The sequence below is a fragment of the Protopterus annectens genome, chromosome 12.part0 (genome assembly GCF_019279795.1).
Source record: "Protopterus annectens isolate FY-2018-M chromosome 12.part0, PAN1.0, whole genome shotgun sequence".
NCBI lineage: Eukaryota > Metazoa > Chordata > Ceratodontiformes > Protopteridae > Protopterus > Protopterus annectens.
Genome location: NC_056746.1, coordinates 767,433,880 through 767,446,196, shown reverse-complemented (window position 1 = coordinate 767,446,196; position 12,317 = coordinate 767,433,880). Strand labels below are relative to the sequence as shown.

The 12,317-nt window shown below is 42.3% G+C and overlaps 1 protein-coding gene across 2 annotated transcripts in view; it reads left to right on the top strand.

Annotated features, from left to right (window-relative positions):
* Window positions 1–12,317, top strand: part of SCNN1G (sodium channel epithelial 1 subunit gamma) — a 1,228,370-nt gene that overhangs the window by 400,156 nt on the left and 815,897 nt on the right. The gene's annotated exons all lie outside the window — the stretch shown is intronic.

Sequence of the window (12,317 nt, the reverse complement as noted above, 5' to 3'; positions counted from 1 at the left end):
GAGTGACTGACTCACACAAATTCCTTTACAAAAGCCCTGTTGCGGACCTAGAAACAATCTCCCAGGGTCCCAAAGGAGCTAAAGCTTCTATGGCTAAAAATCCTGTGCCCTCTGAAAGGGACTCCAGAGCATTAGACAGGTGGGGAAAAAACGTATACACCTCAGCTACTCTAGCTATGAGAGCACTAAACTGCCAATTTCACATGCTGAAATATCAGCAATTCCTAATGTCTCAATTAAAACAAAAGATGAGCACGCATTCTCAACAGTCTGAATTCAAGGAAATGCAGGATCTGTTGCATGCAGCTGAACAGGTGGGCAAACATACTTTACAATGTGGGTTTGATTCATTGGAGGCTTCCTGTAGAGCAGCTGTTACTGGGTCTGTCATTTGTAGGCATGCTTGGTTAAAAGAACAGACCCTGCCTGACCATGTTAAAGCAAAATTATTAGATGTACCTTTACAGTAGGATGTCCTATTTGGTGCCAAAGCAGAAGAGGTTTTAAAGAAAATGGAAGATAAGGCAAAGTCTATGCAGACGGTCAAGGATTTCTTACAGGTACAACCCGCTCGCTTCAGCAGAAATTGGCCAACAAAAAACTGGTCCTTTCCGTCTTCTGACAGACCACAGAGGGGCAAATACAGATGCCCAAGGGGCAGAGGTCAAGCACAAATCCCATACAAACCTCGCCAATGGGGCACTGCAGCACAGAAGGGAGGAGAAGACAGGCCCCAAACCACTAGAAGACAAACACAATGACTTAATACTCAAACTGCCAAGCAAAACACTCTTGGCAGCTCCCTTGGGAGGAAAATTAGCACTTTTTGCAGACAACTGGCGCATCATCACAAAGGACAAGTGGGTCCTAGACATTGTTTCACAAGGATACAGATTCCATTTTCACACCTTGCCAAGGATAAAAGGAATGCCAAACCTGCCACCAAATCAATGGGCAGAAGCACAAAAACAAATTGCAGCTCTCATGGACATGAGAGCCATTCAACTGGTACCTACACAGGAGCAAGGCCAAGGATTTTACTCAAGGCTCTTTTTAGTCCCAAGAAAGAACAATGCATGGAGACCTATTTTGGACCTTTCAAATCTAAACACTTACTTGCAAGTACCCAAATTCAATATGCTAACACTGCAGCAACTTCTTCCCATGTTGGGCAAGAAGGCTTGGCTAGTAACGTTGGACCTCAAGGAGGCATACCTGCATGTCCCTATCACACAAAATTGCAGAAGATACCTCTGTTTCATTGCAGGTTTGACCCATTACCAATTCTCTGCACTGCCCTTTGGCTTATGTACTGCGTCCAGGGTCTTCACAAAATGCCTGGCACCAGTAATTGCATACTGCAGACAAAGAGGAATTCAAATATACCCATACCTGGACGACTGCCTCATCCAAGCAGAAAGCAAGGACATTCTCTTACAACATCTGGCGTTTGTCAAACAACCTTCTAAGTTGCCTGGGGTACACAGTAAATGAAAAGAAATCAAAACTAGTGCCCTCCCAGGACATAATATTCCTGGGTGCCAGCTTGAATACAACAGCCCAGATGGTTTTATCTCATGCCAGACAAGCAACTACAACTAACTCAATACTTCAAAATAATGGCAACAAAGACCCAACTCCCTTCAAGAAAAATTCTGCAGGCCGTGGGATTGATGGCATCTTGCATACTACTAATACCATTTGCAAAACTGCATTTGAGGAAATTACAATGGTACCTGAAAAGCGTATGGACTCAACACAGCCACAGCTTGGAAACAATGATACCTCTCATTCCCTGCCTTCAACAGGAGTTTCTATTGTGGTCACAGGCATGTTACCTAAACAAGGGTCAGCCTTTCACCTTACCCCCAGCCAGGCAAACTATGACAACAGATGCATCGGACTATGCCTGGGAGGGCACACATGGCAGGACAGTGCGTTCAAGGCAAATGGACAACAGATCAAAGATATCTGCACATCAATCAAAAAGAAATGCTAGCTGTACAGAATGTTCTAACAGCTTTCAAGGACCTCTTACACCCCGGATAACTAATAAGAAGGACAGACAATACCACAGTAATGTGGTACATAAACAAGCAAGGGGGTACACATTCCTACCCTCTATGCAGGTGAGCAATGACCTTGTGGAACACAGCACTGACTTACCAAGTTCAGTTACAAGCACAATTCCTGCCAGGAAGGAAAAATACATTGGCAGACGTCCTAAGCAGGAACATCATGGATCCCCACAAGTGGAAACTGGATCCACAAGTATTTGCAATGATAACTCAAAAATGGGGACGCCCAGACATAGACCTGTTTGCCAACCCCCAAAACTACCAACTACAAATATTTTGCACAAGGACATTCCACCCACAAGCATGGAAAGTGGACGCCCTCTCATTCAGTTGGAAAATGTTGACAGTATATGCCTTCCCTCCACTGCCCCTTCTAACCAAGGTGCTGCTGAAAGTCAGACTAGAGAGACCAAAAATTATATTCATTGCCCCAGACTGGTCACGCCAGCACTGGTATCCACTATTAAGGAACATGGCCCACGGCCCACCATGGATTTTACCACAAATTCCTCGTCTGCTTACACAGCAAGACAGCATGATTCTACATAGCCAACTCAAGACCTTAAATCTGGCTGCATGGCAACTCACCTAAACAACCAGCAAGCTCCTCTATCAAAAGCTGTTATAGATGCCATTCAGGAGGCCCAGTACCAGGAAAGCCAACTCAGGCAAATGGAAAAGATTTTGCACCTGGAACCAAGCTAAAGGCCAAAATCCCCTTGAGCCAGAAATACCCCAGATTCTACAATACCTAACTGAGTTATTACACAAAGGGCTTTCCTTTTCATCTATTAAAATCCATGCCTCAGCTATTTCAGCTCACAACAGCACGGATCCTCCCTTATTTTCACATCCACTTCTAAAGCAGTACCTCATAGGGGCCAAAAACATAAGGCCTCCCAGGAGAGCACCAACACCAACTTGGGACCTCAACTTTGTTCTGGAAAAGCTTACGCTGCCACCTTTTGAGCCAGCTTTCTCAGCTGATTTAAAGTTTATATCATGGAAAACTGCCCTGTTGCTAGCAATTACTTCAGCCAGAAGAGTCTCAGAGTTACAGGCACTAATGACAGTGGAGCCTTTCCTCATTTTTCATCAAGACAGAGTTTCTCTATGAACTAACCCTTCCTTTATGCCAAAGGTGGTATTGAGTGTGGCTCTAAATCAAACCATCCATTTACCCACTTTTTTCCCACATCCCCAGAACAAAGGAGAACGACTCCTGCACTCCTTGGACATTCACAGGCAACTATGTTACTAGTTGGATAAAACTAAGGTTTTCAGAAAAACTGACCAACTCTTTGTATCCTACGCTACAGCATCACAAGGAAAACCTATCTCAAAGCAGACCATTTCAAAATAGATAGGACATTGCATACGTTTTTGCTACACTCATCATGGAAAACCAGTTCCTGCTAGCATAAGACACCAGGGCAACAGCTACATCTACAGCCTTCCTCAGGGGGGTACCAACCAAGGATATTCTGGAAGCTGCAACTTGGAGTTCAGTACACACCTTCACCAAACACTATCATTTACCACTATACTCTAAGACTAGGGCTGGCTTCGCCACTGCAGTTTTACTGGGCCTACTAGCCTCTTCAAACCCTGTTTGATTCCACCTCCCATCCTTAGCTTTGGGATTCAACCCAAGTGTGATGACTGCAGCAGGGTAACACGATGAACATAGTACAGTTTTGTACCTACCATAAATGTAGATGTTCGAGTGTTCACCCTGCTGCAGTCCAGGTTACCCTCCCTCCATCCCCTCTTATCTAGCTGAACCCTATTTATGCCTTTATATCTGATACAACCTATGTGGTGTATTTGCTTACAGCTGGGGGTATGTCTTGTTTGTGCTTCACTTATAATTTGGGCAATAGGTAGTGACCTCCTATTTGGGGGGCACCTGACATCTGGGGCAAGAAAAACTGAAGAAAATGGCGTTGGATGCCTCTTATATATATCTGGCGCACTGACGTCAGGGAAGAAGCAACAGCAACCGATGCCGGACCACGACTTTGGTACTTAGGCCTACTGCGGGACCGCCTGATGACAGGATAACCCAAGTGTGATGACTGCAGCAGGGTGAACACTCGAACATCTACATTTATGGTAGGTACAAAACTGTACTTTAATCTTACTTGGCGTCTGACCACTTTTTATGTGATCCCTGCTGATCGTGCAGTTCCGGATAACATTGTTACTATTGATTAATTGCATACCAGGGGGCTTTCTTCTAGCTGGGTTGAGGTTTTCTGCAATTTAAACTAAATTTAAGCCCCACTGTGTACATTTGGCGAATTTGTCTGAGGTGGCTGTGCATTGGAGTTCTGCTTGCTAGATACCTTAATGCATTTCTGGTTGCTGTTTACCACTTGCTGAATTGTGTATTGACCAGTGGAACATTCCCTAAGGACGTGTCTCTGTTAATTGTGTCGCTCTGTCTCCCTGTCTTTAATCAGTGGCCATTAAACTGGCTTTAAGCTGTGTCGACTTGAGTGTAAAGTAGTGGAACATCCCCCAAGGGCTATATCTCTGCTCCTAGTGTTTTTTTATTGCCCTGTTTTACTTAGCGACTGCTATTACTAGCTTATAGCTGTGTTTATGACATTCACCTCCCTGATTTTACTGAGTGACCATGCAATTGGCTTTTAAGGCATGTCGATTTGAGTGTTAAGTAGTGGAACGTCCCCTAAGGGGTGTATCTCTGCCCTGGCATCATTGTATCCCCCTGTCTTATTTAGCGACTGCCATTATTAGCTTTTTAACTGAGTTTGGTGGGGCATACTACTCCCTATACCTTACTATATTGTACCTTCATGCTCTAACTATTTTTCTGAAGTTGCATTAACTCACAATATACAAACTATATATTCTACATTTAACTGCACTTTGCTTGAATTTGAAGGACTGGGTATTAGGTCAGTATAAACCACTGACTAATTGTCTGTATTTGCATATCTGAACTGCTGAATTGATTTTACAACTGACTTTATCCTGCTATAGTACCATTGTAAATAATATACCTGACACTGTATATATCTGCTTGTACCTACGCAATTGTATTTTATTACTGTTATCTTTGCTGCATTGTATCTCTCTTTATTTTCTTTTCTCCCTACATCCTTCTCCCTCCCTCATCTCTTACCTCATTGCCCCTCATTACCTTCAACTCTCACGCTTAAACTGACACTCCCTCCCCACCCAACTCACTCAGAGGCTCCTGTAATTACTTTGTCTCTTTACTCTCACCTGCAGTCATCACTGTCTTACTCCATAGCACAATTGCATTGCATAGTCCCCTACATTTTTATTATTTTTATTTTCACTACCTTACTTGATTAGTCTTATACTCTCTCTCAAAGTTCACTCTTCTCCCTAACCCCCTTATCTCTCTGTTTTCTCTTTTTAGGTTAGCAAGCAACCTCCACTGCTCCAAATAGCCCTTTGAACCACTCTGCCAGGAACAACCTGTGGCCAAGCCTCTCCGTGGGTATCTTCCCTCCATTTTTTTTGGACTAAATATGTCCTGCTTAATCGTGATAAGGTGTTAGTTGATACCTGCACTGTACTGTTGCTCCCATAGTGGCTATCTCCCTTGCACTTCTGTGGACTGCTCTCGCTGTCTCTACCTCCTGCCTAACCTGCTGTCTTCTCTTCCTGACTTACACTATCTATTTTCTGCACGCTAAATTGCACTATCATTTGCAGTACCCCCTCTGCTCACTGACTTGTCTCTGCTACTCTGCAGTATCCTTACTTTTCCTAACTATTCCCCTCGGACTGTCTCCAGTTACTTTATTCCTAGTCCTTCACCTAAACACTGATAGAGCTACTTACTCAATCTCTCTCTCACCCTCTGCTGGCCCCTCTCCAGCTCACTCATTTGTTAACCTTACCTGCTCTAACAGAGTGTTTTCCTTTCCTTCTGCTTCTGAGAATTTTCACTGTGGGTATAGCCCCGCTCCATTCACCCTTGCTGCGCTCGGGCTCACTTCACTCCCCCACCCTACCCCCATACCAACCCACCCCTATTACAGTTTCCTTTATACCATCCACTCCCTCCCCTTCCTTCCAAACCATTCACTAACAAACAACTTCCCATCAAACTCAAAGGACATCACCTCCTGCCCTACCTATTACTCTCAATCAACAACCCTTCTCATTCCAACAGGCAACACCTCATTATCTCCACTGCATTCCTCCTAACTCTCACTGCTCTAACCTCTTATCACACACACCTTTCCCTTCCACAAATATGCTCTCCTACCTCCTACTCATATGTCAATCAACCAAAAACATTCTCCTTTTACATCTCCCCTACCTTGTTCAACCATTCAATCTCATGCCTTCATAAACTATGTAGACCACAAACCCTCACACCTACCTACAAATATAAACCTAAATTACACAAACTACTTCTACTTGCTACTATACTATCACTTCACAAAAACAGCATACTCATATCAGGGGACATCCACCCCAACCCAGGCCCCTCCCCCCTCCTCCTCCTCACAGCCACATACCCCTCTTGCCTTCTACTTTCCCCCCATCGTCACACACCTGTCACTGTCCCCATCCTCAGTTACTAGACTCATCCTCAGCCAAGAACCTCTCTATATACTCATTAAACATCCAAAGACTAACTAATAAAATCACTGAGTTTCATACCTGGTTAGCCCATACAACCCCTCACATTCTATCCTTATCAGAAACTTGGCTTAAACCTCATATCACTAACAATGAAATTCTCCCACTAGGTTATAATATCTATCGCTCTGACAGATTCCCTAAAAAAAGGTTGTGGTGTAGCCATCCTGAACTCCAATAACATCAACCTATCACCTTTCTCCACACCCATCGATGACTTCCACCCTGCTGAACTTATCATCCTAAATTGCCACCTCAATCCACACACAAAATTTGCTGTTGTGTCTATATATATAATATCCCTCCTGGAAATAATTTATCCACTCTATAGAATATCCTATTCTGGTTTTCCCAAAATATTTCCTACAAAACCCTCATCTTAGGAGATGTCAACCTAGATTGGTCCAAACTTAAAACTGACTCTCCACAACTTAGTATCAGCCTTCATGGCTTCCATCAACTGATATCTTCCCCCACCCGCATCCTTTTTCAAGCTCCATAATTGATTGGATACTTACCAACTCACCCCACCACTACCACAGCCCCACTGCCTTACCTGACTGCCTAAGTGACCACCTCCCTACCTCTGTCCAAACCCCACCTTTACAGGGATTGTCACAAACTCACTAACTTCAATATAGCTCCGTTCAACCACGTCCTTTCTAATATAGACTGGTACATCCTTACACAAAGCCCCCTCAGTGATGCTGTCAATATGTTTAACAGCATATTTCTAAATACTGTAAACTCCTTGGCCCCCTCTGGAAAGATCAGAATAAAATCCAGTTATGCTCCCTGGCTTTCAAAAGAAACTAGGTCCTTTATGCACAAAAGAGACTGTGCTTGGGAAGCATAGATCAAAACAAAAGAACTACCTCTGCTACACAAATATAGACAGCTTAGGAATCTTACTAAGAAACAAACTATGACAAAAAAAATCCTACTATACCTCTTCTCATCTCAATAGCAAATCCAACCCTAGGAAATGTAGGTCTATGCTAAATAATATTATTTCTCCTGGCTGCCCCTCAAACCCCTGCCCTTACCCAAAAACAACCCCTCTGGAAACTGCTACCCTACTCAATAAACATTTTATTGACTCCATCCAAGCACTCATACCTTCCAATTGTAGCACTAATTTTCTCCCTACTACTCCCAACTCTCCAAACAAAAATCTATTCTCTTTTCACCCATCCCTACTTCCTACATCAAGTCTCTTCTACAAAAGCTTAAACCTTGCTCTGCCTCCACTAACAGTCTACCTCCTACCTTCCTCAAACATACTTCTGATTCCATTGCCTATCCAGTATCTATTCTAATGAATAGATCCATTCAGGAATCCATTGTCCCTACCCTGTGGAAATCCTTCTTTACTATTCCCCTGCACAAAGGTGGAAACTCTACAGAGCCATCAAATTACTGACCCATAGCCATTCTATCCCCCCTCTCTAAGATTCTTGAAAAATGTATTCACTCACAGCTTCTCACTTACCTCCTCCAACATAACCTACTCACTCCTACTCAGCATGGTTTCTGTCCTAGCCACAGCACAACTACTAGCCTCTTATTCTTCACACATAGCATTGCTGAGGCCCTAGATAACAATAGACTCGTATCTTCTCTCTTCCTTGACCTTTCCAAAGCCTTTGATACAGTTTCCCACCCTCTACTACTATCTAAACTTGCAAATCTTAATCTATCCTCTTCCTCTCTTGCCTGGTTCTCCAGTTACTTATCCTGCAGGCAGCAATCTGTCAAATGGCTCTCTTCCTCTTCTCCATTTAAAGCTGTCCCAAATGGAGTACCACAAGGTTCCATCCTGGGTCCTCTCCTGTTTAATATATTTACCAATGATCTTTACACATCTTGTAAACAATCCTCCCTCATCCAATATGCTGATGACTCAACTCTCATCGCCATCTCTGACAACATCTCTGAACTCCATACTGTAACTCAAGAAGCCTTCCTTTCCACAGAACAATGGTTATCCAGTAACCTACTTATCCTGAACCCTAAAAAGACTAAACTCTTACTCTTTCTGCCCAAATCTCTCAATCACTACAAATCCACCTTTTCAGTTACTTCCTCTAACAACACTACAATCCTACCTAAAACTCACACAAAACTTTTGGCACACACAAAACTTTTGGGCGTTATCATTGATGATGAACTAAAAATTAACCTTCACATGCTCCAATGTATAAAAAAGACAAACCAGAAACTTGGCTTACTGTACCACAACAAAATATTTTTAACTGCTAATGCCAGACTCTCCCTTGCACAAGCTCTACTCTTCCCCTCCCTTCTATATGCTGCTCCATTTCTTACCAACATCCAAACTACAACCTTGAACAAACTTCAACAAACTTACCATAAGATAACCAGATTTAGCACAAATTCTCCTTACAATTCTCATCACTGCCTTGCCCTAAACTCTCTACAGTGGCTTGAATTTAACCAACTACTACTGCTAGCTCAACTACAAATGCTACACTTCATTCTCCATAAGCCTTCTTCATGTCCTGCTATCTCCTCCTTCATCTCTATCTATACTCCACCTCGGACTCTCTGTACATCTAATCAACAACTACTGGACATCTATCAACCCAAAAAAACTGTAGGTAAACTACTATATAAACACTCAGTTGTCCATGCTTGGAACAAACTTCCACTTGATATACATTCCATCATCCACCCAGCACACTTCAAAGAAAAACTCAAACTTCATTTCCTTAACTCCAAAAGTTGCCCCTACCATGCCCCAAATTAACCCCTCCCACTCACATACCATTACCAATCCCTCCCTTTTCACTCAAGTAAGTCATCAGGCCAATACTAAACTCTTTCAAACCATTACTGCTGAAAAAAAAAACTTAATGTGTATATATATATATATATATATATATATATATATATATATATATATATATATATATATATATATATATATTGTTACTCTGTATAACATGATATGTACAGCACTTTTGCGTGCATTACTGCATTGTATATTTAACTTTTTGTCTAATCGATTTTTTTTTATGTCTTTGTCTTAAGCCAAATTTCTTTAAATACTGTAAACTGTCTCTGTATGGAGCTTTTCTCCTCGGATCTCCACTGAAAATAGGCCTCAAACCAGCTGGACCAACCCGGTTAACAAATGTCAATAAATAAATAAATAACTGAATGTTTGTGAAGTATTAAGCTAAAATGAATGGAAAATGGTGTGGGTGACTTTTCCTTGCAGGAGTTTAGCTCTGCTGGATGTCTGAAAGCTGTAGAAGTCAGACTGGAAGGGTGGATGACTGCTGCTAATTCCAGTGGATAATGTATGGCACTGCAGCAGTGATCCTTCTGGTTCAATATCTGTTATTTTGGTGAGTGCAGTAATTAAACTCTGCTACGTCTGTACTGTAAAAATAAAGAGAATAAACTTTTTAATCTAAGTTAGAACAATCTCGGAGTTAATTTATTTCATGCTGTGGTTGTGACACAGTCCTTACATTGATTAATACTGTCAGGGCTAAGTCAACATACTGAAAACTGAATCATTTTTCCTTTACTTTTCTCAGTTTTTGTGCCCACTTCAAAAAGTAAAGCATATTTGCAGTTTGCTGCAGAAACAAAAATGGGTTTAGCATTCAGCATTTCCAGGTCGTAGTGTTAAACTTGACCACTTCTACTAGGTACACTTTTTTAGTGTACACTAAAATGTATAATTGGAGCCAGCACTGTGGACTGCAGGGAGATAGCCCTTCCTGCAATGCTGGTAAACAATCCTTGATTAATGGCCTGCATGCCAGTGGAGCCAGCTGGAGATGGGGCATTTACGTACCTACCCTTCCTTGAGAAATGTAGGAGGAGACTTGCATCTCGGGAGTCACCTTATAATCACTGACACTCTCACAGAGATGGAAGAACTGATGGGCATGAATTACTTACAAGGGGTGGGGGTAGGAGGCAGGGCTGCTTGACATAATAATCTCTCACATGAGTGAGTGGGATTGTACAGCTACAGTGAGAATGCTGCCAAGGCATTTGCAAGTATAGATTAAGGCAGAAATGAAAACTGTTCCCCAGTGGTTGCCTCAGTGAATGCTGTATCATGACTGCTTTTACCTGTCAGGGAATGAATACGGACTGTGTCCTGGCAATTTGTTGTATAGCATGTTTGGAAGAGTGGCAGAAAAAAATGCAGACAAAATCTCTTTCTCACTCTAAGACAATGTTTTCTCAGCAATGTATTTGTGTTTTTCAAGTCAAGTCAAAGAAAGCTTTATTGTCATTCAGAACTACACAGCAGTGTAGCTGAATGAAATTAAAATGCTTCGCTCTCAATACAGGAAACAATTGCTCATATAGACAGAGAAAAATGAATAAAATATCACAGGAGAAATTTAGTAAGTAGCAATTAGTAAGTAAAGTAGGACAGCAGTGACCCACACTCATCCCAGAGCAGGAGACAAGGAAGACAAGGAACAATATGAAGGTAATATTGTCAAAGTAAAATTGAAACAATAGCAGCATATCTGTGATTAGACTGAATTATTGCACAGTTTGTATATTGCACTTTACAGTCCTTCAGTGTGTAGGTGAGCTAGCTTAGTATTGCACTTAGTTATTGCACATCCATAAAATAAGCCCCTTGATAGGCTAGTTATGTAACGGACATCATGGTTCGTTTGTCCCAAGAGTTCAACAGTCTAATGGAGAGCGGAAAGAAACTGTTTTTTACTCTGGTGGTCTTACAATGTGGGCTTCTGTATCTTCTGCCTGAGGACAGGCAAGTGTACAGACCATTGGCAGAATGCGTTGGATCGCTGGAAATCTTTTTTGGCCCTGTCGTTGCACCGGCATTTGTATAGATCTGCCAGAGATGTAAGGGAGGTGCCAGTGATTCTTTTTGCCAACCTTACAATTCTTTTTAGTGCCTTCTGATCCTGATTGTAACAGCTCCCATACTAGACTGCAGTGCTGTTAGTCAGGACACTTTCAGTGGTGCTCCTATAAAAGGTCTGAAGAATGAAGCTTGGCAATTTTGCCTTCCTAAGTTTCCTTAGAAAGTACAAGTGTTGCTGAGTTTTCTTTGACTGTGCTGGGTACATGGACTGACCAGGATAAGTTCACTGTGATATGAACACCCAAGAACTTTGTACTCTTCACCCTTTCCACTGTCATTCCTTTCATCACTAGAGGTTTGTGTGGTACTTGAGATCTTCTGAAATCAACAACCAGCTCCTTTGTCTTGATGACATTCTGTGCTAGATTGTTGCTGTCACACCAGACCAGTAGTTGATCAGTCTTGTTCCTGTATGCCTCCTCCTCCTCCTCCATCTTTGACCAGGCCTATAACAATGGTGTCATCCGCAAATTTGATGATCCTATTTGTCTCATGTCTGGCCATGCAGTCATGTGTCTGCAGAGTGAAAACTAACCCCTGTGGTAGTCCTGTGTTCAGGATGATACTTCTGGAGCTGTTGCCTCCCACACGAACCTTTTGAGGCCTTTCAGTAAGGAAGTTCAGAATCCATTTGCATAAATGTCAGTATATGTCCAGTTGAAGTAGCTTGGATATCAGATTCTGAGGGA